This window comes from Protobothrops mucrosquamatus, unplaced genomic scaffold, assembly GCF_001527695.2.
Source record: "Protobothrops mucrosquamatus isolate PMUCROS unplaced genomic scaffold, P.Mucros_1.0 scaffold4393, whole genome shotgun sequence".
Lineage (NCBI taxonomy): Eukaryota > Metazoa > Chordata > Lepidosauria > Squamata > Viperidae > Protobothrops > Protobothrops mucrosquamatus.
Genome location: NW_015390306.1, coordinates 34847 through 39676, shown reverse-complemented (window position 1 = coordinate 39676; position 4830 = coordinate 34847). Strand labels below are relative to the sequence as shown.

At 42.3% G+C, this 4830-nt stretch overlaps 1 non-coding gene across 1 annotated transcript; it reads left to right on the top strand.

The window, feature by feature from the left end:
* Window positions 1-3673: 3673 nt before the first annotated feature.
* On the top strand, window positions 3674-3746 carry TRNAK-CUU. The gene has a single exon. It is a non-coding gene; the product is annotated as a tRNA-Lys (tRNA).
* Window positions 3747-4830: the final 1084 nt, after the last annotated feature.

Below are 4830 nucleotides of genomic sequence, written 5' to 3'. Positions count from 1 at the left end.
AAAAAAAAAAAAAAAGACAACAGTGATACACAACAGCCAAGGTTGCCTACCCCTGCCCTATACCATTTCAGACAAGTTACTGCCAAGTCTCTTCTTAAAAACCTCTGTTCCACTAGTTAATTGTCCACACTGTTAGGAAGTTTCTCCTTAATTCCAGGTTGCTTCTCTCTTTGGTCGGTTTCCATCCATGGTTTCTTGTCCTGCCTTCTGATGCTCTGGAGCAGTGGTTCTCAACCTTTTTAATGCCGCGACCCCAACCGGTCGTAAGTCGAGGACTAAACTGGTCGTAAGTCGAGGACTAAACCGGTCATAAGTCGAGGACTAAACTGGTCATACGTCGAGGACTACCCAACCGGTCATAAGTCGAGGACTTTCCCTGCCTGGGAGCACCGCGCATGCGTGGTTCCGCCCCCTGCGCTGGCCGAGGCGTAGCTGGCAAGCGGTAGAGACGGAGCAGGCCGACCACCAGCTGGCCCAGCCCAAGGGAGGTAAGGCACCCACCGGAAAAGGGGGAAAAATGGTGGACAAAAAAAATGGCGGACAAAAAAAATGGCGGACAGCTTTGCTTGGCGACCCCCATGAAATGGTCAATCGACCCCAAATGGGGTCCCGACCCACAGGTTGAGAACCACTGGGAGAATAGTTTGACCCCGTCTTCTTGGTGGTAGCCCCTCAAATACTGGAATACTGCTATCATGTCTCCCCTATTTCTTCTTTTCTTTAGACTAGCCCAGGGGTAGGCAATCTTGGCTCTTTTATGACTTGTGGACTTCACCTCCCAGAATTCCTGAGGCAGCCATGCTGGCTCAGGAATTCTGGGAGTTGAAGTCCACGAGTCATAAAAGAGCCAAGGTTGCCTACCCCTGGAGTAGCCAAACCCAAGTCCTGCCGCCGTTCTTCCCTTGTTTTAGTCTCCAGGCCTTTGATCGTCTTAGTTGCTCTTCAGTAGCTGCTTTTAATTGCGACTTTAATAGCTGCTTTTAATCGGAGTAACTGTTATTAATGCAACCTGGTTCCCTTTTGCCCCGCTTTCACATTCTCATGATCTGACCCGGAATGTTTTTTAGGAAGGAATTCCCCCGTTTTGGAGTTTAAAGTTGAGTGACAATTCAGCACGAATCCCCGGCTAGTAGAAAAGAGTGGTTTCCAAGCATGAGTTTTTTTTATACCTTTTCTTGGTTTTCAAAACTGTCATTTCTGATTCGCGGTTTCAAAACTGTCATTTCTGACTCGTGGAGCAGTGTCTATTGATGGGCCGCTAATTTATTAGATATTGCTCAGGAAAAAGGTTAAATCCTTGCCTCAGGAAAGGATCTGGTGTGTTTCTAGGCGTTTTATTGTTATTATGTTTTTTTTTCTGTGTCCCTGTTCTAATCCTGTCAGTCTTAATTGTCGATAGCCGGCCTCGCATTCCAGATGTTAAGCTTATCTTCAATGTTTAAGCTGCTACTTTGTAGCTGGCATGTTAAGTGTTTGTTTTGCCTTGGGCCGCTTAGCTTGGAGCCGAGTCAAGGCTGATTTTTTTTTGCATTGGCCAATGTATTTCTTGTTTAATTAAATTATGTCCTTTTATTGGGGTGAAGGGGAAGAGGATATGAGAATAAAAGATGGGCTGATGGGGAAGAGGGAGTGGGGGACAGTAGTATGATGATATGGTAAGCATGCTTTATTGATATCTGTCTTGGGGGAGAGGTTGCTGTTAGTGTTCTTTTGTTTTATAATTTTGATTTATTTCTGTAGTTGCTTTTACAATTTTCCTTCATTGCATCCCACCCAGAGTCTTGTTTGATGGCTAAACAAACAAATAAGTATCTCTCTCTAGGGCAGTGGTTCTCAACCTTTTTAATGCCACGACCCCAACCGGTCGTAAGTCGAGGACTAAACCGGTCGTAAGTCAAGGACTAAACCGGTCGTAAGTTGAGGACTAAACCGGTCGTAAGTTGAGGACTAAACCGGTCGTAAGTCGAGGACTACCCAACCGGTCGTAAGTCGAGGACTTTTCCTGCCCAGGAGCGCCATGCATGCATGGTTCCGCCCCCTGTGCCGGCCGAGGCATAGCTGGCAAGCGGCAGAGACGGAGCAGGCCGACCACCAGCTGGCCCAGCCCAAGGGAGGTAAGGCACCCACCAGAAAAGGGGGAAAAAATGGCGGACAAAAAAAATGGCGGACAAAAAAAATGGTGGACAGCCTTGCTTGGCGACCCCCATGAAATGGTCGATCGACCCCAAATGGGGTCCCGACCCACAGGTTGAGAACCACTGCTCTAGGGCTAGATGTAGCTTTTTAACCCCCCGAGTCTCCCTCAAGCCAAATTTGGCTTCTGGAGAAACACATGCATATTTCCAAACATTTTTTCCTTTTTCTTTTTCTTTTTGGGCAGGAAAGCAGACAGGAATCGTTGCCATTCAACGCTGCTTCCTCAGCGCGGAAGAAAAACATTTTAGATGAAAATCGCTTTGCTTTTTGCAGATGTTTGAAAGCGGGGGACAAAAAATCTTTTTGANAGTACTGCTGTTCCAAACAGATAGATATGAAATATCTGACAGTATTTTAAGTTTTTGATTGTGTATTACAGCATCTTTGCCATATAATATTTTAGATAGACTTGTTGGTTAACTGCAACTTATTGACCATCTGCCATGTTTTATTATCTTTTTCATTATCCGTATCACATTTTCTATATAGTCACTGATAGGATTATTTAAAAAACATAAAAAACCAACCTGTTAATAATAATAATAATAATAATAATAATAATAATAATAATAATAATAATAATAATAATAATAATAATAATAATAATAATAATAATAATAATAATAATAAAGTTGGAAGGGAACTTGGAGGTCTTCTAGTCCAACCCCTTGCTCAAGCAGGAAACCCTATACAATTTCAGAGCAATGGCTGTCCAGTCTCTTCTTAAAAACCTCCAGTGTTGGAGCATTCACCGCTTCTGGAGGCAGGTTGTTCCACTGGTTAATTGTTCTCACTGTCAGGAAGTTTCTCCTTAGTTCTAGGTTACTTCTCTCCTTGATTATTTTTCATCCGTTGTTATTTGAGATTCAGTGGTCACTTCCCCATATATGTTTATACTTTTTTATGACCATATTTTTATTATAGTCTTTAACTGTATATTTAATAATAATAATAATAATAATAATAATAATAATAATAATAATAATAGTTTGCACAATTATCAAGCGGGCAACCAACAGATTTCTTGCAGCTGGTGAGATTCTATAATATAGCCCTACGGCAGTCAACAAAAGCTCTCCTTAAATATGGGGGATAATTATGCAGAATTTTGCAACACCCAGAATACTATTTTAAAAAAAGATGATCTACACTGAAATATGCAAAAATTGTTACCTAGACAAAAGAGATGTTGAAACGTTTTTAAAGCCTAGGGCAATATGGTAACTTTTGCAAGTGGCTCAGACAGATTTACTTGAGGTACAGGCAATGCTCGACTTACCACCACAATTGAGCCCAAATTTTTTGTTGCTATGCAAGACATTTGTTAAGTGAATCTTGTCCCATTTTACAACCTTTTGTGATAGAGAAAATAGAGGAAAATCAATTTACGGTTCCTAGAAAGAGGGGGAAAAATCGATCTCTTGTACTGATTACTGAATGAAAACTAATAGTATCGATGCCAAGAACGGTATCAGCAGCCCGGCTAGCTCAGTCGGTAGAGCATGAGACTCTTAATCTCAGGGTCGTGGGTTCGAGCCCCACGTTGGGCGTAACCTTTTTTTTTTGTTCTCCCCCTGGGCATTTAAAATCCTAACCTTCATTTTGGAACTTTCCACTTCAGACTTACATTTCGTTCGGTAGAATCGGTAGCAAATCTTATACTGCAGCCTTGGACTTTATAAGCAAAATGTCTCCAAATTTGATTTCCTTGTCAAAAACAAATTGAATATACTATATGTGTATGTCGATTTCTTTAAAATTTAAAACATAAATCATATTTTACATCGCTTGGGGTTGGAGGGTTAAGCATCTCGAAGGACACTGCCAACTGGTTAAGGGCGATTGGGGAAAGGGATCTTAACCGATGCATTCCGGGTTGTAACAGAATCTAAATCGCAAGACGGACCTGCCGCAGAAAAACGTTGTTTATGATAACAGTCAAGACCGACGGAGCTCAAACAACGGGAGAGCAAAGAATATTTTTTTATAGAACCGGGGAACCCATAAGGCGGGAAATCTTAGGGATCTGTTTTGCTGGCCAGATCTGGAGAAGCTAAGATCGACCCTGTCCCGCGTCTCTGAGATTACCTGTACCGTACTGTGTAGTATTTCTGTTGTTAGGCAAAGCGGCCCTTTGAAGTCCGTTGTTAGGGCGATGGAACGTTGAGATAATCGGGGGGGCGTGTCCTGGATTGAAGATGGAACTTTGAAGTTTCTCACCTGGTCACTATATTGCAATTCAATTATTTAGGCATTGCGACGAGGCTGCACGGCGAGCGAGGCGCCTATGGTTTGAATATTTATTTACTTGTTGAATTTTATTTGCCTTCTGTCTGGCCTTGGAGCTACTCTAGGCGGCTTACCGCAGTGAAGAGGGGAGAACTGACAAGAAGTGTAAGCACAACATAGTAAAGTAACGGAACAATAACAACCAAAAAAAAAAAAAAAAAGACAACAGTGATACACAACAGCCAAGGTTGCCTACCCCTGCCCTATACCATTTCAGACAAGTTACTGCCAAGTCTCTTCTTAAAAACCTCTGTTCCACTAGTTAATTGTCCACACTGTTAGGAAGTTTCTCCTTAATTCCAGGTTGCTTCTCTCTTTGGTCGGTTTCCATCCATGGTTTCTTGT